We start from the raw sequence: 25,271 nt of genomic DNA, 5'->3' as shown, positions 1-25,271 counted from the left end.
GTTATTTTCACTGTAAGGTTGGAGACAAAGTCTTCATCTCATCGCAAGAGAGGAATATCAGAGATTTGAGAAGAATGGAGAAAATTCACAACTGCCATGGTAGAGTGTGAAAGGATTAATAAACTAGAGAAATGTAGGACTGTTATCTTTTGAAAAGTGCTCAGTTGAGATCAATTCTGATGAGTTAGTAATGGAACCAATTTGCTCTTGTGAGAACTTTGTCTAGAAGATGCCTGACTTCTCAAATAAAAACCATGCTTGGAGAAATTGTATATAATAACTCAGTATCTAAATTGTTAATTTTGGTAGAAATGAAAATTTGGTAGAAATGCAAGGTTTTGAGTGATGATCAAAGCCAACATTTTATTTTACCTTAGCAATGGATGAAAAAATAGCATGAAGGAGATTATCATTATTAACATTCTGGGGCCATACTTTTGGGAAAGTGATTCTCTGAATCAAAGTTATTTAGTATGGTGGTAAGGCCTAGGGGAAAGGCAGCTGTGAGTTGGGTGTAAAAGGCATCAGCACAAGAGGAGATAATGCTGTGGTTAGGAAATTACAGCAGTGAGAAGGGAGATGGTAATATGACTAAGAAAACCTGAGCATTATAGAAATGGGTTGGTTTATTTTTTGTTGTTGCTGCTGTTTTAAATTAACAAAATTCTGTGTTTAATTATAAAAATTTCCAACTTGTCTAATAGGAAACCATTTATGGAAAGGTTCACAGTGGAGGAAAATCAATATGGGATAAGAGTGAACAAATTAAAATATGACAATATAAAAATTTTGCCTATCAATACCATTTTCTCAATTTAAAAATAATTAATGCAGAATTTCTCTGATTAGTTTGGTAAGCAAATCTTTGGTGGGAAATATCTAGAAACATTAATGATCAATGAGAACTTATGGAAATGATAGCTATATAGATGTTTAGACCCAAGAACTCACATCCCTCCTCTGACAGCAGCAATAGGATATTTGTTTATTTTTAAAACTATGGTGAAATAGTAATTTCTGGAAGTCACATATCCAGGTAAACTAGTTTTCTCCTCATGACCTTGGGGTAACCACCACATGAGAAAAACAATGAAAAAGAACACACACAAAAATCCATCACCATTTCAATGGGCAGAAAGGAAGTATTGTATTCAGGAAAGGGTCAACTTTGTCTTAAAGTAAGGAGAAAGACTTCAGAGAAAGGTTGGAATATGTAATTTCCTGGTTATTGCTGAAGATAATGTCTAATTGGAATGGTTTGGAAGATGGCAAGGTATATATAGATTGAATTAACAAAAGGTACAGGGAATTCTGGGCCTGGACCTTTAACAACAGGATAAAAGGCATTATGGTCTTAGTTTCAGCCAACTGTTTTTGATTTTTCCTTTTTTAACAATTAAAATGAAATTCACATAACATAAACACCATTTTAGCAAGTCTGTAATTCAGTTGCATTGAGTGTGTTCACAGTGTTATATAACCGTTACCTCTTAATTCCAAAATGCTTTCATTACTCCCAAAAAAGACCCTGTATTCATTAAGCAGTCATTCTCCATTCCTCCCTCCTATTAGCAGGCTTTTTGAGAATAATACGTATTACACCTGATGGCAGGATGTGTTTCTTGATTAGGATAATGATGGGTCATTGAGTCCTTGGAATGAGTGATAGAGGCTCTATAACCTGGATGTGCTGCTGTTGCTTCAAATTGACATGTTTCTGGACCCAAACTCTTTTATACTAAAAATAGCTCTTCCCCATCTGGATGTACATATTTTAATTATACCATAATTATCCTAGAAACTGAGGTCCAAGCCCTGGTAGCCTTTTACCTCCTTCCACAGTTATCACCACAGTCTTCAATTCCCACTGCTATGGCTTCAACCTTACTAGCTTAAGCCTGAATCTTTGTAACTAGTCTCCCTGCCTCTAGTTTCTTTATGTTCTAATGACAAAGTAGTCTGTTGTAAATACTCAGATACTTAGCTAGGCATTTATACCCTGACACTCAAGACCCTCTACAATCCACCTTTTTGTCACATTGTTTTGATGATCAAACAAGATAAGTGAAATATTTTATAATACCAAGTATTACTGTAATTTTTAGGCTTCATCCTTTTCAGCCTCAGATTTCAGTCTAAGTGGTCTATTCAATATCCTTGAGCATACTTGATGTTTTTTCCCTACTTTTGGCTTCTTTGTTAGAGCAATTCCACTTCCTTGAACTGTACTTTTTCCTTTTTATAGTTCCTGTAGCCTTTTTGAAATCTTAGTTTAGTTTGTCAGTGGTCGTGGCTTCTTTGTAACATATATTACGTGGCATTTAGTCTATTTCTGTTTTTCAGCTGTGTCTTTCTTATCGTGACATTTACATTGGGAAACTTTTGAGGATAGAGAACGTGTCACCCAGCACCTGGCTGAATATTTTGAATATAAATGATAGGTAAATGATTTAAGATTATGAAATAATATGGTGCTATGAGGGTCTCCAGAAATCTTTTTCAGAAATATTTCATTACCCTTTCTTCCCAACCTCCCTTTTTTGGTTGTTTTTGCTTAGTGTGTTGATTTTCAGCATGAATTTTTAATTGGAAATTAAGTGCCTTTCTTTTTTTTTGCATTCGATGTGATATTAATTTATACATCTCATTTCAGGTGAAGATAATTAAAGCTAGATTGTTTTTAAATACTTGATATATTCCATATTATTAAAAATAAGGAATAGAAAGCTATATAGTGACAATGAAAAGTCTCTGTCAACCACCAAGTCCCTTGCTACATTCTTTTTTATATAATAATGCTGTTTTTAGATTGTTGTATATTCTCCCAGAATTTCTGTAGGAAATTGAATATTCTTATTTTCTCTTCCTTTTTAGACAAAAATAGCATATATGATTTTGCATACCTTTTTAATGACAATTCTTTTCATATCAATACATAGGGAACTTCCTCATTCTTTCTTCTGTTTACAAAGTATTGCATTGGATTCCTGTACCAGAGTTTAAGTATTCCATATTGTTCAGTCTATTGAGATTTGGCTAGGATGAAGATAAGAATACATATTTTTATAATTTTTTTTATATTCCTATAATTGTGCTTTTAATTACTTTAAAGTTCATGTCCATTGTGACATCAATAGAGGAAATAACAATGGCCTTCAAATTTGTATTTCTTATGTAAGCAGCTTGGGAAATCTAATTGAAATTTAAGAAAGATCATGTGTGTTGAATTCCTTCCAGACAGTCTAAATATTTATTCTCAGAAGTTTTAACAACTTTTTAGAAATGAGAATCTTTGAATCTGACATGTGTCTAAAACATGAATTTCTCTTTATCTTAGGTAAAAGTGCCATAACAGTTTTGTTTGTCATATTAAGTTGACACTGCTTCATGAGTTGCTTCAGGAAATTGGTTTGAGTTCAGTCATGGAAAATTCCAGTACACAGAATGTAGTGAATTTTTACTAGATCTCAAGTAATTGAAAGCTCCCATTAAGCAGTATTGTTCCAAATAACAGGGTCATAGTGGGCAAGATGGGAGAAGAACAGAAGTTTCATTTTTATGTTAGGTTCCCTGACTGAGGTTTAGAATTTAAGATAATTTTCTGATAATTCAACTGAGTTTCTGCAAAATCCAAAGGAAAGAGAAACCAGAAGCAGGAAAGGAAGGAACATTGCAAACAGGTAAGCAACTGAAAGGGAGAACTAAGCCGGCGCCTCGGCTCAATAGGCTAATCCTCCGCCTGCAGTGTTGGCACCCCGGGTTCTAGTCCCGGTCAGGGTGCCGGATTCTGTCCTGGTTGCCCCTCTTCCAGGCCAGCTCTCTGCTGTGGCCAGGGAGTGCAGTGGAGGATGGCCCAAGTCTCTGGGCCCTGCGCCCGCATGGGAGACCAGGAGAAGCACCTGGCTCCTGGCTTTGGATCAGTGTGGTGCACCTGCCGCGGCCATTGGAGGGTGAACCAACGGAAAAGGAGGACCTTTCTCTGTCTCTCTCTCTCACTGTCCACTCTGCCTGTCAAAAAAAAAAAAAAAAAGAAAGAAAGAAAGAAAGAAAGGTAGAAGTTACTAAGCATTGAGGTGATTAAAAAAAAAAAAAGATTTTTTTGTGGGTGAGCTGGAACAACAAATTTAGATGAGAATTGAGGTAAACTGTCACCTTGCCTCACAGCTGACCCAGTTTTTTATCTTTTATAATCTCAAAGCACTTGGGATTCATAGTGCAAACAAGGGTTGAAATAGACCTGGGCCGGTGCCGCAGCTCAATAGGCTAATCCTCCACCTAGCGGCGCCGGCACACCGGGTTCTAGTCTCGGTCGGGGCGCCGGATTCTGTCCCGGTTGCCCCTCTTCCAGGCCAGCTCTCTGCTGTGGCCTGGGAAGGCAGTGGAGGATGGCCCAAGTGTTTGGGCCCTGCACCCCATGGGAGACCAGGAGAAGCACCTGGCTCCTGCCTTCAGATCAGTGCAGTGCGCTGGCTGCAGCGCGCCAGCTGTGGCGGCCATTGGAGGGTGAACCAACTGCAAAAGGAAGACCTTTCTCTCTGTCTCTATCTCTCACTATCCATTCTGCCTGTCCAAAAAAAAAAAAAAAAAAAAAAAAAAAGAAAAGAAAAAGAAAAGAAAAGAAAAAGGAAAAAAAAAGAAGTAGACCTGAAATGTAGCAAATGTCAGTATAGAACCAAACCAGGAAGCCATAGTAGCCCTCTGGTTCTTCTGCATCCTAATATTTATTAATCAACTTTAAAGTACTGAAATGTTTGAATGACTGTTTTACCAAATGTGACATATTCTGTTGCTTGGTGAAAATACTCCAGGAAACAAGAAGCTACATTGAGTTTGTAGTCTCCTTTCATTTAATATATATTTTTTAAAGATTTATTTATTTATTTGAAAGTCAGAGTTAGTTAGAGAGAGAGAGGCAGAGAGAGAGAAAAAGAGAGAGAGAGAGGTCTTCCATCCGACGGTTCACTCCCCAATTGACCACAACGGCCAGAGCTGCGCCGATCTGAAGCCAGGAGCCAGGAACTTCTGGGTCTCCCACATGGGTCCAGGGGCCCAAGGACTTGGGCCATCTTCTTCTGCTTTCCCAGGGCATAGCAGAGAGCTGGATCAGAAGTGGAGCAGGTGGGTCTCGAACTAGCGCCCATATGGGATGCCAGCGCTTCAGGCTGGGGCATTAACCTGTTGCACCACAGTGCTAGCCCCTCATTTAATATTATTTTATGATCACTTTTCTTGTCACTGGGTATTGATTTCTAGAATTTTTTCCTAAGAGTATACACTAATGAATTCTATTTTTTTATATTTTATTTTATTTTATTTTATTTTTATTTTTTTTGACAGGCAGAGTGGACAGTGAGAGAGAGAGACAGAGAGAAAGGTCTTCCTTTGCCGTTGGTTCACCCTCCAATGGCCGCCGTGGCCGGCACGCTGCGGCCGGCACGCTGCGGCCAGAGCACCGTGCTGATCCGATGGCAGGAGCCAGGTACTTATCCTGGTCTCCCATGGGGTGCAGGGCCCAAGCACTTGGGCCATCCTCCATCCTCTCCCTGGCCACAGCAGAGAGCTGGCCTGGAAGAGGGGCAACCAGGAGAGAATCCGGCGCCCCGACTGGAACTAGAACTTGGTGTGCCGGCGCCGCAAGGCAGAGGATTAGCCTAGTGAGCCGCAGCGCCGGCCACACTAATGAATTATATAACTGTGTCATAATACATTTAGCAATTTTCTATTGTTGAACATGAGTTATTTCCAATAAAATTGCTTTGGTGTATTTTCCAGTATAGATTCAGTAAAAATAAGGTATGCTTATGTTAGAATGATGTTTGAAAATGCCAGATGATTAGATAAGACATTCATGTAATGTCACTGATGATTGGAGTAGTCTGGACTTTTTAAGATATCAATATTTGGAGAGCACTGAAAGGGATTTGTTGGGGATGCTTTGGAGAAAGGAAGAGAAAGGGAGGAACGGGGGGCTATGGCAGCTATGATTGTGGTCTACAGTGGTCTGGTTAGGAAGACGACACGTGTGGTAACGGCTGCCGTCTGCCTCACAGAACCCGGAACTCATGCCGTGCTGTGAAGAGGTTGTTCTCACTATAAACAATAAACCAGCAATGAGGACCTGCCTGTTCCAATGGCAAATTCTTATAAGGACCCTCTTAAGAAATGTATCTTGTGTGGGAAACGTGTAGATTACAAGAATGTACAGCTTTTGTCCCAGTTTGTTTCTCCATTTACTGGATGCATTTATGGAAGGCACATAACAGGTCTTTGTGGGAGGAAGCAGAAAGAAATCACAAAAGCAATTAAGAGAGCTCAATTAATGGGGTTTATGCCGGTTACATACAAGGATCCTGCCTATCTTAAAGACCCTGAAGTATGTAACAAAGTATCGAGAGTAAACTATGTAAGGTTACCACCAATAAACTTTAAAAAAAAAAAGATATCAATATTTGAATTGAACTTTATTAGTAAGTACTGTTGGTTGCCTAATTGATGGTTCCTTCTTTTCCCCTACTATTACAGTCTAGATTTTATTATTGTACAGGTTGGTGTACCCACACATAACCCCTTTGGCATACCAGAAACACTAAGTCATTGTTTCTCTATTGGAATAGCAGAGTAGAAAAATGGAGAGGATTGGCTTCTTTGATAAGATCATTGCTGTTCTCAGATTATTCCAAAGCTGCCTTATCTTCCTGACTTGATATATGAAATAACAAATGTCCTTGTAATTTAAGCCACTTTGAGTGCCACTTTCTATTACTCGTTCCAGAAAGCATATTGGTAAAACTTTGAGAAGTTTAACTTCTTTTGATAAATTCAAACTCTTACATATAACACTTCAGTGGAAGAAATTATATAAGAAAAAGTGAAAATGTATTCAAGGATTAGTAAGACTGGTGGACATACATAAGTTTCTTCTGCCTTCCACCAAAAAGGGGAAAGTTACCATTGTCAGTCTATATCTGTGTTCAATTAAAGTGATTATCTCAGTCCTAAAGAGCCCCTTAAGACTGTTAGGGGCATCTGACTGTTTCACCTCACTAGATAAGCATAAATCTTGACTTTCAGGTTTAGATTGGGTTTCAGTTCTTCTCTGAAGAAAGCAACAGTCTAAACTCGGTATTTGGGCTGGCACTGTGGCGTTAGTGAGTCACGGCATCCCACATGGGTGCCAGTTCAGGTCCCATCTGCTCCACTTCCATTTCAGCTTCCCTGCTAATGTGCCTGGGACCATAGCAGAAGATGTCCCAAGTGCTTGGGCTTCTGCATCCATGTGGGAGACCTGGAAGAAGCTCCTGTTTCCTGGCTTTGGATCAGCCCAGCTCCAGCCATTGCAGCCATTCGGATCGTGAACCAGCAGATGGAAGATCTCTTGTGTCTCTCCCTCTCTCTAACTCTTTCAAATAAGTGAATATATCCTAAACTCTGACCTTAAAAACTAATTAGGAAACACAAGTTTAATTTTTTTTTTTTTAATTTTTTTTTGACAGGCAGAGTGGACAGTGAGAGAGAGAGACAGAGAGAGAAAGGTCTTCCTTTGCCGTTGGTTCACCCTCCAATGGCCGCCGCTGCAGCCGGCGCACCGCGCTGATCCGATGGCAGGAGCCAGGATCCAGGTGCTTTTCCTGGTCTCCCATGGGGTGCAGGGCCCAAGCACCTGGGCCATCCTCCACTGCACTCCCTGGCCATAGCAGAGAGCTGGCCTGGAAGAGGGGCAACCGGGACAGAATCCGGCGCCCCAACCGGGTCTAGAACCCGGTGTGCCGGCGCCGCAAGGTGGAGGATTAGCCTATTGAGCCACGGCGCCGGCTCACAAGTTTAATTTTATCTACTCGTGTATAGTCCTGATCTTCAGCATGAAGTATGAGTTGTGCTAGCACACACTCCTTTTAGTTAAGGGTTGCAGTTTATTAGAAAATGTAATATTTTTCTTGTACCTTTCAAAATCTTAGTTCTCCCTTAATGTGGATCTTGATCTTTTCCAGCTTCTTCATTGGTGAGGGCAGGAAAAGAGTTTAAATGTAAAACCTTATATTTATATAATTTAGTTACTAAGAAAATGGGTGTCAGATTGGATTAAGATAGTGGAGTAGGGAGGTAGCTTGCTGCTCAAGTCTAGGAGAAGATAGTTTAAGAAAAGTGGAAAGAGTGCAGTCTTGGAGAATAGTTGGGGAGAAAACAGAGGAAACTGCACAGATTGGAGGAACACAGTGGACCTACACAGAGGCAAGGACGCACACAACTTAAGACTCCAGCAGCCTCCACACCAGCACTGGAAAGTGAGGTGAGACCAGACTAGCAGCCCAAGCCACTGGTGGAAAAGCTGCAAGAAGAGCATAGAGGGAATCTGGCTTGAAGCACCATGGGGGATAGTATACCTGTCAAACTAGAGAAGAAAAAACAAAGTGGGGGGAATGTTTTCTCTCTACGGATCACCCTGGAAAGGCATCCTGTAACAAGCTGACAGAGAGCAGGTACCATTTTGGACATACGTAAAAGCTGTGCCAGTAAGTGTTTGCACCCAACAACCTGCCAAGCGGAATAGATGGGGCTGTGTTTTTGGGACTGTGAAACACTGAGGCTACGTGGGAGGACTCAGGGTGTGGCTGGGATATTGGACGTCAACTGTGGGAGGCTCCACACGATCAGGGCTTCCTGGCTACCTAGTGAGGGACATTCTAGGGAATCTTAGCTTACACTGAGGACTGCACAGAACCTTTGTGTGGTCCTTGTGGCAGAGTGGACAAATAATGTACTCACTGGGGATAATGTCCAGGCACTGGTCTCCTTTGAGGAGAGGAGCTCAGCTGAGTCTACACCAACAGACAAGAAGAAACCTCCACTCTGATTGAAAAAAAAAAAAAAAAAAAAAAAAGATTTACCATGACAAACCTGGATGTGTCACCTCAGACATGCCCTGCAATCTGGAGTACTGAACAGAGTTTCCTGGCCACACCCACCACACACCTCTAGTTATTCTCTGAAAGCAGACACTCCATTAATTTATTCAAATCTAGTGGAAAGATAAAAGCCACCACATTGAAAAAACAAAGAAAAAACCAATGAGTATCTTTACAATTGCCAAATAACAAACACACCAATTCAAGAAACAAGAAGGGATATCTCCCAGGAAAAGTACAAAGGAAATCCAAAGTAAAAAAAATGGAAATATTTATGAAAAAAGGCAGGGCAAAGTCATTACTTACCAATAGCCACCTTGAATGTAAATGGCATTAACTCTCCAATTGAAAGACACAAACAAGCTGAATGGATTAAAAAATAAAACCCATCTATTTGCTGCCTCCAAGAAACACATCTCACCAACAAAGATGCATGCAGACTGAAAGTGAAAGGATGAAAAAGATATTCCATGCCAATGGAAACCAAAAAAGAGCTGATGTAGCCATCTTGATACCAGACAAAATAGACTTTAACACAAAAATTGTTAAAAGAGACAATGAAGGACATTATTTAATGATTAAGGGATAAATTCAACAAGAAGATGTAACTCTTATAAACAAATATGCAACTAATTATAGGGCACCTGGCTCTTAAAGAAAAATGTTAATGGATCCAAAGGGAGACATAGACTCCAATACAATAGTAATGGGAGACTTCAATACCGCACTTTCAGCAATAGATTGACCAGACAGAAAATTAGCAAGGAAACAGCAGAGTTAATTGACACTAAAGACCAAGTGGACCTAATAGATATCTACTGAACTTTTCATCCTACAGTTGCAGAGTACACATTCACACCAGTGCATGGAACCTTCTCTAAGATTGATCTCATGCTGGGCCATAAAACAAGACTTAGCAAATTCAGAAAGATTGAAATCATACCATGTATCTTTCGGGAACACAGTGCAATGAAGCTGGAAATCAGCAATGCAGAAATCTAGGACATATACAAACACATCAAGACTGAACAACATGCTCCTGAATGAGCAGTGAATCATAGAAGAAATCGAAAGAGAAATCAAAAAATTTCTGGAAACAAATGAAGACAATAATACAACATATCAAAACTTACAGGATACAGTGAAAGCAGTGTTAAGAGGAAAGTTTGGGACCGGTACTGTGGTATAGTGGGTAAAGCTGCCGCCTGCAGTGCTGGCATCGCATATGGGTGCTGGTTTGAGACCTGGCTGCTCCACGCCTGATCCAGCTCTGCTGTGGCCTGGGAAAGCAGTAGAAGATGGCCTGAGTCCTTGGGCCCCTGCACCCATGTGGGAAGACCTGGAGGAGGCTCCTGGCTCCTGGCTCCTGGCTTTGGATCGGTGTAGCTCCAGCCATTGCCGTCATCTGGGAAGTGAACCAGCAGATGAAATACCTCTCTCCCTCTTTCTCGCTCTCTGCCTCTCCTTCTCTGTGTAACTCTGACTTTCAAATAAATGAATCTTTTTTTTAAAAAAGGAAAATTTATAGCAATTGGTGCCTACGTCAAGAAATGGAAAGGCACCAAATAAATGAGCTATCAGTGCATCTCAAGGATCTAGAAAAACAACAGCAAACCAAACCCATAACTAGTAGGAGAAAAGAAATAATTAAAATTAGAGAAGAAATCAACAAAATTGAAACCAAAAACAAAAAAAAAATTTAAGAAAATACAAAAGAGCAGCAAAAAACAACAGCTGGGTTTTTGAAAAATATAAAATTTACACACCATTGGTTCAATTAACAAAAATAGAGAGAAGGCTCAGATCAATAAAATTACAGATGAAAAAGGAAATGTAACAATAATCACCACATATATAAAAAGAATCATCAGAATTACTACAAAGAGCTGTAGCCAGCAAACTGGGAAACCTAGAAGAAACTGATAGGTTGTATGTGTCCAGGAATCTACCTAAATTGAGCCATGAAGACATGGAAAACTTTAATAGACCCATTATCAAGACAGAAATTGAATCAGTAATAAAGACCCTCCCTATAAAGAAAAGCCCAGGACCAGATGGCTTTACTGCAGTTCTACTACCAATTTAAAGAAGAGCTAACTCCACTTCTTCTTAAGTTATTCAAAACAATTGAAATGGAGGGAATCCTCCCAAATTCTTTCTATGAAGTTAACATCACCTTAGTTCCTAAACCCAGAAAAGATGGAACATAGAAAGAGAACTACAAACCAATTTCCCTGATGAACATAGATGCAAAAATCCTCAAGAAATTCTGGCCAATTGAATCCAACATTATCAGAAAGATCATTCACCCAGACCAAGTGGGATTTATCCCTTGTATGCATAGATGGTTCAGCATTCACAAATCAATCAATGTGATACATCATACTAACAAACTGAAGAACAAAAGTCATATAATTATCTCAGTAGATGCAGAGAAAGCTTTTGATAAAATACAATACCCTTTCATGATGAAAACTCTAAAAAAATTGGTTTTGGAAGGAACATTCCTCAACACAATAAAGGCAAGTTATAACGAACCCATGGCCAGCTTCCTATTGAATGGGAAAAGTTGGAAGCATTCCCAGTGAGATCCAGAACTTGACAAGCATGCCCACTCTTGCCATTGCTATTCAGTATAATCTTGGAAGTTTTATCCAGAGCCATTAGGCAAGAACAAGAAATCAAATGGATTCAGATTGGGAAAGAGAAAGTCAAACTATCTGTATTTGCAGATGACATGATTCTATATATGGGGTTCCAGAAGAGTCCACCAAGAGACTATTGAAACTCATAGAAGAGTTATAAAATATAACTCCATACTGTAAACCCAGACAATGCCAGGTGGCTGAAAAAGAACTTCTAAGATGAATCCCTTTCACAGTAGCTATAAAAAAAATTAAATACCTTGGAATAAATTTAGCCAAGGATGTCAAAATATCTACAATGAGAATTATAAAACATTAGAGAAAGAAATAGAAGAAAATACAAAAAAATGAAAAATCTTCCTTGTTCATGGATTGGAAGAATCAATATCATCAAAATGTCCATTCTTCCAAAGGAAATTTACAAATTCAATGCGATACCAATAAAATACCAAAGATATTCTCAGATCTAAAAAAAATGATGCTGAAATTCATATGGAAACACAGGAGACCTCAAATAGCTAAAGCAATCTTTAACAACAAAACAAAGCCGGAGGCATCACGATACCAGTTTTCAAGACATACTACAAGCAGTTATAGTCAAAACAACCTGGTACTGGTACAAAAAGAGATGGGTAGACCAATGGACTAGAACAGAAAATCTAGAAATCAATCCAAATATCTATAACCAACTTATATTTGACCAAGGAACTAAAACCAATCCCTGGAGCAAGGTGTCTCTTCCACAAAGGGTGCTGGGAAAACTGGATATCCATGCGCAAAAGTATGCCAGACCCCTACCTTACACTTTACACAAAAATCCACTCAACATGGATTAAAGATCTAAATCCACAACTGGATAGCATCAAATTATTACAGAACATTCGGAAAATCCTGCAATACATTGGCACAGGCAAAGAGTTCTTGGAATAGACCCCAGAGGCACAGGCAATCAAAGCCAAAATTAACAAATGGGATTACATCAAATTGAGAAGCTTCTGTAATGTAAAAGAAACAGAAAAGTGAAGAGCCAACGGACAGAATGGGAGAATTTATTTGCAAGCTATGCAACTGATAAAGAATTAATAACCAGAATCTACAAAGAGATCAAGAAACTCCACAACAACAAAACAGACAATCCAGTGAAGAAATGGGCAAAGGACTTAAGCAGACATTTTTGAAAAGAGGAAATCCAAAATGCCAACAGACACATGAAAAAATATTCAGGATAGCTAGCCATCAGGGAAATGCAAATCAAAACTACAATGAGGTTCCACCTCATCCTAGTTAGAAAGGCTTTCATACAGAAATCAACAAACAACAAATGCTGGCCAGGATGGGGGGAAAGGTAACATAATCTACCCTTGGTTGGAATGTAAACTGCTAAACCACTATGGAAATCAGTTTGGAAATACTTCAGAAATTTGAATATAGACCTACCATATGACCCAGCCATCCCACTCCTGGGAATTTACCCAAGGGAAATGAAATCTGCATTAAAAGAGTTATCTCGGGGCTGTAGTTGTGATTCAGCGGGTTAAAGCCCTGGTCTGAAGTGCCTGGATCCCATATGTGCACCGATTCTAGTCCTGGCTGCTCCTCTTCCCACCCAGCTCTCTGCTATGGCCTGGGAAAGCAGAGGAGGATGGCCCAAGTCCTTGGGCCCCAGCACCCAAGTGGGCGACCCAGAAGAAGGTCCTGGCTCCTGGCTTTGGATCAGCATAGCTCCGGCCGTTGTAGCCATCTGGGGAGTGAACCAGCTAGTGGAAGACCTCTCTGTCTCTACCTCTCTCTCTAACTCTGTCTTTCCAATAAATAAAATAAATCTTTAAAAAAAAAAAAAAACGAGTTATTTGCACCCCCATGTTAATTGCGGCTCAATTCACAATAGCTAAGACATGAAATCAACCTAAATGCCAGTCAACTGAAGACTGGATAAAGAAATTATGGGATATGCACACCATGAAATACTACACATTGTTAAAAATAAATGAAATCCAGTCATTCGCAACAAAATAAGTCAATCTGGAAAACATCATACTTAGTGAAATAAGCTAGTTCCAAACAGACAAATATCATATGTTCTCCCTGATCTGTGATAATTAATAGATCACCTAAAAGGTCATCTGTAGAAGTGAAATTGACACTTTGTGAAGCAATGACTTGAATAGTGCTTGTCTCGACTGTCTAGAAACAGTTTTTTTTTTTTTTTTTTTTCTTTTTCCTTAATGGAGAATGGGAATGGGAACTGCAGGAGGACGTGGGGTGGGAGTGAGGGTGGGAGGACGAGTATGGTGGGGAAAAAATCACTATATTCCTAAAGTTGTACTTATGAAATTTGTGCTCATTAAATAAAAGATTTCTTTGGTGGGGGTGGGGGGCGGGGAATGAGTGCCTGTGGTTCCTGCTATGTGCCAGGCATTGTGTAAGGTCCTAGGGATATAATGGTGAACTATCCTGATAATCTCTGCTTTGATACTGCTGGGAGGACAGAGAGACAAGTAATTGGCATGCCTTTGGTGCAAGAGTTAAGATGACACTTGGGATACCCACATCCTATGTCATGGTACCTGACTTGAGTCCTGGCTCTGTTTCCAATCCATTTCTGCAAATAAGCACCCTGAGGGCAGCGGGTGGTTGCCCAAATATTTGGGTCCCTGCCACCCAAATAGGAAACCCAAGTTGAGTTCCTCTCTCTTTTTCTTTTTTTTTTCTTTCTTTTTTTTTTATAGTATTTAATGAACATAAATTTCCAAAGTACAGCTTATGGATTACAGTATCTCTCTCTTTTTCTAACTCTGCCTTTCAGATAAATAAATAAATAAGTCTTGTATTAAAAAAAAAAAAAGAAAGAAAAAATTTACACAGAGGAGGAGAGAGAGAGAGATATCTATCATCCTCTGGTTCACTCCCCAAATGGCTGCAATGGCCAGGGCTTTGCCAGGCTGAAGCCAGGAGTCAGGAGCTTTTTCCAGAAAAGCACTCCTGAAAGAGTGCAGGGACCCAAGGACTTGGGCCATCTTCCACTGCTTTCCCAGGCAGATTACCAGGGAGCTAGATCAGAAGTGGAGCAGCTGGGTCTCAAACCGGCACCTATAAGGGTAAACTGGCATCGCAGGCAGTGGTTCTACCTGCTATGCCACAAAGCCTGCCCCATGATAGTATTTTTTTAATTGGATAGTCAAGAAAGGTCTCCTTGAGGTGATATTTGAATTAGCACCTGAATAATAAGAAGTAACCAGCTGTGGAAAGAATATTTTAGGCAGAAGTTACTAAAATAAACATGAGCTTGAAGTATCAAAAAGAAGGCATGATGAGTGAAGAGTAGAGGCCAAATCTGTAAGGCACTAGAGATCTTGATATGAAATTTAAATTTTATTTTATGTAAAATGGGAAATGACTGCAGAATTTTTTTTTAAAGATATATTTATTTGAGAGAGTTACAGAGAGAGGGAGACAAAGAAAGAGGTTTTCCATCTGCTGGTTCACTCCCTAAATGGCCAGAATGACCAGGGCTAGGCCATACCAAAGCCAGAAGCTTGGACCTCTAACTGAATCTCCCACGTTTTTTGCAGGGACCCATGTCCTTGGGCTGCCTTTTGCTGCTTTCCCAGGTGCTTTAGTAAGGAACTGGATCAGAAACAGAGCAATCCATACTCAAACTGGCACTCTGATACTTGATGATGGTTTCACAGTAGCAGCTTAACTGCTTTGCCACAGCACTGGCCCCAACTGCAGGATTTTAAGTAGGGGCATGACATGCCTTGAGTTACTGTTTTAAAAATTAATTCTGGGCACCGTGGCTCACTTGGTTAATCCTCCGCCTGCGGCGCCATCATCCCATACAGGCGCTGGTTCTAGTCCCGGCTGCTCCTCTTGCAGTCCAGCTCTCTGCTGTGGCCTGGGAGGGCAGTGGAGGATGGCCAAAGTGCTTGGGCCCCTGCACCCGCATGGGAGACCAGGAAGAAGCACCTGGGTCTGGCTTCGGATTGGCACAGCGCCGGCCGTAGCAGATATTTGGGGAGTGAACCAACGGCAGGAAGACCTTTCTCTCTGTCTGTCTCTCTCACTGTCTATAACTCTACCTGTCAAATAAAAAAAATGCATTGAGAATGAGTTGCAAATTCTGTTTTCTAAATGGCACAGGGATAAGCAGACACTGACAATGTCTTCCGGGTCTCCCACGTGGGTACAGGGGCCCAACTACTTGGGCTGTCCTCTGCTACTTTCCTAAGCATGTTAGAAGGGAGCTGGATTGGAAGTAGAGCAGTCGGAACTTGAACTGGTACCCATATGGGATGCTGGAGCCACAGGCAGAAGCTTTAACCAAGGCCAAGTTTCTTAGAGAGGAATCAAAAAGCCTGAACAATAAGAGAATACTGGAGGCCAACACTGTGGCACAGTGGATTAAAGCCCTGGCCTGAAGTACTAGCATCCCATATGGGTACCAGTTCTCGTCCCAGCTGCTCCTCTTCTGATCCAGCTTTCTGCTATGGCCTGGGAAATCAGTAGAAGATGGCACAACTCCTTGGTCCCCTGCGCTCACATCAGAGACCCAGAAGAAGCTCCTGGCCTCTGATCAGCACAGTTCTGGCCATTGTGGCCATCTAGGGAGTGAACCAGCGGTTGGAGGGCCTCTCTCTCTGTCTCTACCTCTCTCTGTAACTCTATCTTTCAAATAAAGAAATAAAATAAATCTTTAAAAAGAAGAGTACTGGTAAATTCCATTTCATCAACTTAAAAACGTATGTTCTAAAGACATGATTTTTTTTAGAAAACTTTTATTTAATAAATATAAATTTCTAAAGTACAACTTTTGGATTATAGCGGGTTTTTCCTCCCATAACCACCCTCCCACCCACAAACCATCCCAACTCCTGCTCCCTCTCCCATCCCATTCTTTAAGATTCATTTTTAATTATCTTTATATACAGAAGATCAACTTAGTTTATACGAAGTAAAGATTTCAACAGATTACACCCACACAGACACACAAAATATAAACTACTGTTAGAATATTAGTTTTACTGTTAATTAGCATAGTACAACACATGAAGGACAGAGATCCTACATGGGGGGTAAGTGCATGGCGACTCCTGTTGTTGATTTAACAATTGACACTCTTATTTATGACGTCATTAATCACCCAAGGCTCTTGTCTTGAGCTGCTAAGGCTATGGAAGCCTTTTGAGTCTGCTAACTCCAATCTTATTTAGACAAGGCCATAATCAAAGTGGAAGTTCTCTCCTGCCTTCAGAGAAAGGTACCTCCTTCTTTGTTGGCCTGTTCTTTCCACTGGGATCTCACTCACTGAGATCTTACATTTAGGTCATTTTTTGCCACAGTGTAAAGACAAGATTAAAAAGTAACATGGTCACATTAAAAATGGACATGTATCTTTTTTTTTTGAAAGATTTATTCATTTATTTGAAAGAGTTACGCAGAGAGAGAAGAGGCAGAGAGAGAGAGGTCTTCCATCCGATGGTTCACTCCCCGATTGGCTGCAGCCAGAGCTGTGCTGATCCGAAGCCAGGAAACAGGAGCTTCCTCCAGGTCTCTCATGTGGGTGCAGGGGCCCAAGGACTTCGACCATCCTCCACTGCTCTCCCAGGCCATAGCAGAGAGCTGTACCAGAAGTGGAGCAGCTGGGTCTCGAACTGGCACCCATATGGGATGCCGGTGCTTCAGGTCAGGGTGTTAACCCACTGCGCCAGAGCGCCAGCCCCATGGACTTGTATCTTGAGATTAGTGTGATGTGTAATTTTAGTTTACAATCTATCACTCCACAAAAGTATAGAAAAAAAAGTGCTAGGCTTACCCCTCATGTAATCTGAACTTTCACACTTGTCAAGATACTGTTTGCTAAATTACTTAGTGCTCTCTGAGCCTGGGTTTTCTTTTTGTGCAGTTGTAATACTAATGTCTACTCTTTGGGATTGCAGTGGAGATTGAATGAATAAATAGATAAAAATATGCTATTTTTATTTAATGTATCATTCTTCATAGTTGATTGACCCTTAGTAGTTTCTGCCTTTGAAAAACAATAGGAACCAACTACATTACTTTGCCAATTATTTTATCTCTTACGGAGAGCCTAAAAATACTTAATGCTTTAATAAATGTGTAAAACTCCTGATTCACATTCTGATTGTTGTAGAAATCAAAAGCAGGTATAGTTGCATGGTTTTCATTTTTTCTTAAGGAGAAAAATGCTAACACTTTTGTGTATGTACTATAGTTTTATGCTGTGCCAGTCCTTTTTACCAGCATTTATTTTGTAAAAAATTGAAAATGGGAATATGGAAATAAGTAACAATCATATCATTTATTACCATACAAATTAATATTATATCATTATAAACATATGTATTATATATTTAAACTATTAGAATAATAATAATTAGTAACAGTATACTTTTTGCCTGGAAACATTCTCCATGTACTTTTGTAGTTACAGTGAAATTTAGCTGTACTCTAAAATGTGTAATTATCCTCTGTGAGAAATGATAGTTAAGTGGATCCCAAGAAGAGATTAGGCACTTTGCGTTAAAAAGAGAATGATTTCATGTCAAATGAGACAGACTCAATAACTTCACAAATCCACTTGTCTTTAGCACAAAGAAAATGATCTTTTTAATAGCTGAGAGTTAAATTATGATAGAGATTCATCCATTGTAAACTTTATATATTTTGTAATTTTTATTTATGTAATTTTTGATTAACATAATACTTGTGATTTTTATGGGATACAGTGCAATATTTTGACACATGTATGAATCATAGCATGCAATTATCATTTCAGCCTCCTTTTGTCTTTGGATCCTACCACCTCTTCTTCAAGTTCTTCATACAATATATATTACATTATTGCAAATATAATCCCTACTTGTTCTGCTGAACACTAGACCCTATTACTTTTCAGTCTTTCAAACAATGTTTTGGTATCTGTTATCCAACCTCTCTGTATGCCTCTCCCTCTCCCCCCCTTCCTAACCTCTAGTGATCACTGTTCTAAGTTCAGATGAACATTTTTTTTTTTTTAAGATTGATTTGTTTCTTTGAAAGGCAGAGTTGCAGTGAGTGGGTGTGAGAGAGACAGAGAAGGAGAGATTTTCCATCAGTCCTTTCAACAAAGACTACAATGGCTGGAGCTGGGCCAAGCCATGAAGTCAGGAGCCTGAAACTCTGTCTAGGTCTCCTAGTACTTGGGCCATCTTCCACTGTTTTCACAGGTGCACTAGCAGGGAGCCAGATCAGAAGTGGAACAGCTAGGTCTCTACTGGTACCCATATGGGATGCTGGTGTTAGCTTGACTTCTATGCCTCAACACCAGCTGGATCAACTGGTTTTTTTTGTTGTTTTTGTTTGTTTGTTTGTTTTGTTTTGTTTTTTTACTTCCATATATGAGAAAGAACATGTGATACTTTTCTTTTTGTGCCTGACTTATTTCAGTTAATATAATAAACTCTGGTAGGTTCTGTACATTTCACTGAAAATAAGAGGATTTCCTTCTGTTGTGTGGCTGAATAACATCTCATTGTGTATATGTACCATGTTTTCTTTAAATGTTCATTCATCATTGGGACACCTAGGTTGATTGTGTTTCTTCATTATTTTTAGTAGTGCTGCAGTGAACATGGGAATACAAGTATTTTTTTTATAAGCTGATGTTGCCTTTGGGTATATACCCAGAAGCAGGATATCTGAGTCATATGGTAAAGCTAGTTTTAGTTTTTTGAGGAACCTCCATATTGAGAATGCTCAATAATGGCTATATTAACATATATTCCTGTCAACAAATGTGTAAGAGTTCTCTTTCTCCACATCCTTGCCAGTATTATTGCCTTTTTGATAATAACCAAACTAACTGGAATGAGAGGATACCTTATTTTGGTTTTGATTGACTAGGGATATTCAGCATTTTTTTCATAATTTGTTGGCCATTCATATTTATGTATTCTAGAGAAATGATTATTCGCATCCTTTGTACATTTCTTTACTGGATTGTTTATCATTTTTTGTTGAGTGTTCTGAGTTATTTACATATTCTGGATATTAATCCTTTATCAGATGAATAGTTTGTAAATTTTTTCTCCCATTCTGTCAGTTGTTTCTTCATTTTGTTGATTGTGTCCTTTGCTGTGCAGAATCTTCATAGTTTTATATAATCCTGGTTGTCTAGTTTTGATTTTGTTTCCTGTGCTTTTGGGGTCTTACAAAAAAAAAAAAACCCCACAAACATTGCCTGTACTGTGTCTTAAAATGTTTCCCCTATGTTTTCTTCTTAAATGTGGGGAGCAACTCGGACTGGACTGAGTTACTGGAATTAAGACTTATTCTATGCATCTGCTCTCCCACAATATGGCGCTGGGAGAGGAGAAAACAGCTTCTACGCAGCTGCCTCTTGCCAACTTGAGTGATGACCTCCAGGAGCTGATCCTGCTCCTGATTGGAGGAGAGCAGCGTACTTGGCGTGTGGGCAGCTGAGTTGGGATTGGCGGAAGAGGACTATAAAGGAGGAGAGAGACAACATGCACCAGGAACATCTAAGGGGAACATCTGAGGGAACACCTGTGCAGCCCCCGAGAGAGAGCCGGCCGGTGGTATGCCGCTCCCCCGCGGAAGTGGGGAAAGTGGCTAGGGGGAACCGCCCTTCCACGGAGGTGGAAGGGACAGTAGCCAACCCGGGAAGAACCAGCAGCAAACCCGGGGAGGGCCGAGCAGACAAAAGAACAGCGCAGGGTCCTGTGTCGTTCCTCCACGAAGACGGGGAATGACATAATGGTGCCGTGACTCGGATATGAAGCCTAGGCAGGGTTTAGTGTCGTTCCTCCATGAAGAGGGGGAGCGACACTTAAAGTGTTTCCCCTAAGTTTCATTTGAGGTCTTAAAATTTATGTCCTTGACCCATTTTGAGTTGACTTTATTTGACCCATTTTGAGTTAATTTTTTTCACAGGGTGAGAGATTTGTGTGAAGCTTAAATCTTAAGCATGTGGCTGTCTAGTTTTCCTAACACCATTTTATGAAGAAACTGTCCTTCTCCAGTGTATGTTTTTGGTAACTTTGTTGAAAACTTTATATATTACAGAGATTAAAAATCTTTTTTTCTGTCAAGGACCATTGAGCTGAAAGGTCAAAAAATACTAACCAGTGCCACTTTTAGAAAACCAAAGTAAGGGTTTTGTAAGAAAGAAAAATGGAAAAGATTAATCTGTGAATACTTCAATATGAAAACAGATAATATAAAAATTTATTTAATACAATTTAAGTATAATATTGTTCATTTTAGGTAGATGGAATATGAGACAGCAATATCAAAAAGATCAAAAGCAAATTAGGAATGAGTATTTCGTCTACCAGTTTACATGCTGCTTGGAATGACTGTATCCACAGAGTGCCTGAGTTTAAGAGTTTAAGTTCCAGCTCCAATTCTGATAAAGGTTTCCTACTAATACACAGCCACAGAGGCAGCAAGTGATGGTTCCAGTAGTCTGGTCCCTACCACCATGGGAGATCCTCATTAATTTTTGGGGTCTCCTGGTTTTGGTTTCAGCCTGGCCAAGCCCTGGCTATTGCAGGTTTTGGGGGAATTTACCAGAAGATGGAAGATCTATGTTATGTCTATCTGTGCCTTCCAAGTAAATAAATTTTTAAGGTAAATAATTTACAAAAAAAATTAAGAGAAAAACTAGCCTGTCATCTTACCTTTGTATTTTTTTTTTTTAAGATGCTGGTATACCACATTTTTCAGTTAACCAGACAAGAGGAATGATGTAAGATTGGTAGTCAGATATACAGTTGGGATAGAAAAAATTTATAAGGGGCTGGCTCTGTGATATGGCAGGTAAAGCTTTGCCTGCAGTGCCAGCATCCCATATGAGCGCCAGTTTGAGTCCCACCTGCTCCACTTCCAATCCAGCTCTCTGCTTAATGGCCTGGGAAAGCCATAGAAGATAGTCCAAGTCTTTGGGCCCCTGTACCCACGTGGGAGACCCAGAAGAAACTCCTGGCTCTAAGATTCAGATTGGCTCAGCTCCAGCCGTTGCAGTCATTTGGAGTGTGAACCAGCGAATGGAAGACTCCTCTCTCTCTCGCTCTCTCTTTCTCTCTGCCTCTGCCTCTTATAACTATTTCAAATAAATCTTTAAAAAAAAAAAGATTTATAAAATGGTTCTGGAGTTTTTGATATGAATATCAGCAATTCTGTAAAAGGACTCTTCAAAAAATTCGTGGAAATGCATATTATGAAAAATTATAATTAACACATGTTGCATCAAAATAAACCTCTTTCAATTTCATTTTTCATGAAGTTCTTAAATGATTTTATTTATTGAAAGGCATTGTGACAGAGAGAGAGAGAGAGAGAGAGAGAATATCTTCCATCTGCTGGTTTATTCCCCAAATGATCACAATAACCAGAGCTGGGACAGGCCTGACCAGGAGCCAGGAACTCCATCCAAGTCTTTGACATGAATGATGACAGGGCCCAAGTACTTGGGCCATTTTTCATTGCCTGCCCAGGCTCAGTAGCTGGACCTGGATTGGGAGTGGAATAATTGGGACTCAAACTGACATTTATATGAGATGCCAGTGTTGCAAGCGGTGGCTTCATCATCTGGGCCACAATGCTGATCCGTCCATGAATTTTTGAAGTGTTTGAAGTGCCGTTCACAGAATAAGATACCCTCAATCCTTTAAGTTGTGGTAGTAAGTTATTATTGTTTGTTATCCTTCTTCATTGAAATTCTTTTTTTCTCATTGGCAGGTAGTCATTATTTTTAACCTCTGTTCTTGCCTACCTTTAAGAAAAATTCTTAAAATGTATACAATATTACTACCTCCTAGAGTAGTTGCTGTAGGTCAGATAGATTCTTGAGTTGGAGGCACTCAGTTTCTTTCATTAGCTCTACATAACAGGGAATTCTCTTACTGGTAGTTTTGAAGTTCTTGTGTAGATAAAAAATCGTTCTATTCATGAAATTTGAGTATAGCCCAACAGGTTTTATTATTTATTTATTTATGTTTATTTTTATTTTATTTGAGACAGAGTGAGAGAGAGAGAGATAAAAAAGAGACACACGGCCAGCGCCGCGGCTCACTAGGCTAATCCTCCGCCTTGCGGCGCCGGCACACCGGGTTCTAGTCCCGGTTGGGGCACCGGATTCTGTCCCGGTTGCCCCTCTTCCAGGCCAGCTCTCTGCTGTGGCCAGGGAGTGCAGTGGAGGATGGCCCAGGTGCTTGGGCCCTGCACCCCATGGGAGACCAGGAAAAGCACCTGGCTCCTGGCTCCTGCCATCGGATCAGCGCGGTGCGCCGGCCGCAGCGCGCCAGCCGCGGCGGCCATTGGAGGGTGAACCAACGGCAAAGGAAGACTTTTCTCTCTGTCTCTCTCTCTCACTGTCCACTCTGCCTGTCAAAAAAAAAAAAAAAAGAGAGAGAGAGACACACGCAGCCTACAATGTGGTGTAGCGGGTGAAGCCACTGCCTGTAGTGTCAGCATCTTGTATGGGTGCCATTTTGAGTCCTGGCTGCTCCACTTCTGATTCAGCCCTCTGCTATGGCCTAGGAAAGCAGTAGAAGATGGCCCAAATCCTTGTGCCCCTGCAACCGTGAACCCTGGAAGAAGCTGTTGGCCCCTGAATTTGGATCAGCACAGCTCTGGCCTTTGTGGTCAGTTGGGAAGTGAACCAGCAGATGGAAGACCTCTCTCTCTCTCTCTGCCTCTCTTTCTCTCTCTGTATAACTCTGACTTTCAAATAAATAAATAAATCTTTACAAAAAAAAAAAAAAAAAAAAGGAAGGAAGGAAGGAAGGAAGGAAGGAGAGAGATCTTCTGTCTTCTGATTCACTTCCTAAATGCCCACTACAGCCAGGTCTGGGCTATGCCAAAGCCAGGAGCCCAGAACTTAATCCAGATCTACCATGTGGATGGTAGGAATGCAAGTACTTGAGCCATCATCGACTGCTCTCCCCTTCTCCTCCCTGGTGGACATTAGCAGGAAGCTATATCAGAAGTGGCATAACCCACACTCAGACTCAGACTCAAACCAGGCACTCTAATATGGAATGTTGGCATCCTAAGCATAGAGTTAACTAGTGCAGCAAACATCTACCTCCCAACAGCATTTCTTGGGTACAATTGTATGACATAGTCATAGTGCCAAAATTTCCTTGAAACTGGAGATGTAGTCTTTTATCTTTGATATTTTGCACAAAGTAGATGCTTATTTTTTATTTTAAAAAGAAGACTGTTATTTAAAGCATCATTTAGAGTCCCCTGTATTAGAAAAGGAATAGAAGAGCCGGCGCCGTGGCTCACTAGGCTAATCCTCCACCTTGCGGCGCTGGCACACCGGGTTCTAGTCCCGGTTGGGGTGCCGGATTCTGTCCCAGTTGCCCCTCTTCCAGGCCAGCTCTCTGCTGTGGCCAGGGAGTGCAGTGGAGGATGGCCCAGGTGCTTGGGCCCTGCACCCCATGGGAGACCAGGAAAAGCACCTGGCTCCTGGCTCCTGCCATCGGATCAGCGCGGTGCGCCGGCTGCAGCGGCGGCCATTGGAGGGTGATCCAACGGCAAAGGAAGACCTTTCTCTCTCTGTCTCTCTCTCTCACTGTCCACTCTGCCTGTCAAAAAAAAAAAAAATGTATAGAAAAGGAATAGAAGAATAGATATTCTTAATGGCGTAGCACAGCATAGATTTAGAAAGCATGATCATCCGAGTTTTCCTGGAGGCAGCTTCTGAGAGAAAACTGAAAAACCACTTTAAAAATTAGCATGTGCTGTTTCAAGATGCAGTGTGTGTTCCCTTTCCTTTTCATTTTTACCCCTCAGTATATTGCTCTACATGTTTTTTTTTTAATGTTTTTTCTGCTTTAGCCACAATTGTTTTTTTTTTTTTTAAAGATTTATCTTATTTTTTTGAAAGACTTAGAAAGAAAGTAGAGACAGAAAAAGAGAGAGAGATTTCTCCCCAAATGGCTGCAACAGCCGGCATTGAGCCGATCCAAGGCCAGGAGCCAGGAGCTTCTTCCAGGTCTCCCATGTTGGTACAGCGGCCCAAGGACTTGGATCATCCTCCTCTGCTTTCCCAGACACATTAGTAGAGAGCTGGATAGGAAGTAGAACAGCCAGGACTCGAACCAGTTCCCATATGGGATGCTGGTGTGGCAGGCTGGGCTTTAACCTGCTGTGCCACAGTGCTGGCTCCCCCATTACTCTTTTTATTATCTCAGTTATTGGAAGTCGTCAAGGATATCTCATCAGATTTCCAGCTCTGTCATTGTCTCTTTCTCAATGTCTGAGAGGACTTCTTGCCAATTACTTTCATTTAGAGCCAGGATAACTCAAATTATCCACATATCTAGTATTCCAGACCTCCTCACTTCCTTATATTTCAGATAACAAACTTTGATATCTGTTCTATATCATAATGGGTAGGAGGAATCTATGTTAAAACCAGAGAGCAGTATTGAAATGTGATCATGAACAAGTCATCCTCCCTCAAATGCCTTTCTTTATCTTTAAAATTGGCCCTATGGTTGCTGCCAAATAGAATTTGTTGTGAATATAATATTAAGCAAATCTCTGTAATCTACAAGACCTAAATACCACTTAGGAAGGACTGTAGTAAAATGAAATATTCACATTCCCATGAAGCAGCAAGGATATCTTTCAAACTGATTCATCTCTTTCTTTGGAGTAGCCTCTTTATGGAAATTCAGCCTTC

General features: G+C 40.5%; 1 protein-coding gene and 1 pseudogene across 31 annotated transcripts in view; both read left to right on the top strand.

The window, feature by feature from the left end:
• The window catches only part of HMBOX1 (homeobox containing 1), a 224,162-nt gene that overhangs the window by 38,511 nt on the left and 160,380 nt on the right, over positions 1-25,271 (top strand). The gene's annotated exons all lie outside the window — the stretch shown is intronic.
• Positions 5,846-6,630, top strand: LOC100339050 (small ribosomal subunit protein bS18m pseudogene; annotated as a pseudogene).

Source organism: Oryctolagus cuniculus, chromosome 2 (assembly GCF_964237555.1).
Source record: "Oryctolagus cuniculus chromosome 2, mOryCun1.1, whole genome shotgun sequence".
In the NCBI taxonomy this organism is placed as follows: Eukaryota; Metazoa; Chordata; class Mammalia; order Lagomorpha; family Leporidae; genus Oryctolagus; species Oryctolagus cuniculus.
Note: the sequence above shows the minus strand (reverse complement) of the source record. Positions and strands in the feature narration are given on the sequence as shown.